Genomic DNA, 706 nt, shown 5'->3' on the forward strand with positions numbered 1-706 from the left:
GTTTACATTTTTGGTTTAATGTTTTATTTCTATTTTTGAAATTCACATAATTTTATTAATTCACGAATGTTCAATAAATCCAGGAATATTTTCAAAATTTGTGGTTTTTGTAAAAAAAATCGGAAACCTTTAAAATTTAGAATATTCTAAAAATCTTGAACCTTTTTAAAATGTCAGAGCATCTTTGAAATGTACCATTTAAAAAAATAATTCCTGAAAATTTAATTTCTAGAATATATTTTTAAAAATAAGGTCATTTTATAAAAATAATTGCAGTAGACGACCCTTTTATGCAGTTTACGAAACAATAAGTATGTCTGGTCTTCTTTTTATTTTCGAAAATTTCTAGAATTCGTGATTTATTTGAAAATTTCAGAAACAATTATTAATGATTTTTGTAAAACTTTAGAATATTCTAAAAATTCATGAACATTTTTACAAGTTCAGAGCATCTTTAAAATTTATCGACATTTTTTAATATAATTATTTTTTTACTTTTATGGATATTTAAAGAAAGGACATTTTTTTAAAAAAAAATTGGCAGTACCGGACCCTTTTATGCAGTTTATCAGGGAAAAAATAACTAGGTCCGGTTTCTTTTTACTTTTATGGATATTTAAAAAAAGGACATCTTTTTAAAAAAAATTGTCAGTAGCCGACCCTTTTATGCAGTTTATCAGGGAAAAAATAACTAGGTCCGGTTTCT

This window comes from Triticum aestivum, chromosome 4D (genome assembly GCF_018294505.1).
Source record: "Triticum aestivum cultivar Chinese Spring chromosome 4D, IWGSC CS RefSeq v2.1, whole genome shotgun sequence".
Lineage (NCBI taxonomy): Eukaryota > Viridiplantae > Streptophyta > Magnoliopsida > Poales > Poaceae > Triticum > Triticum aestivum.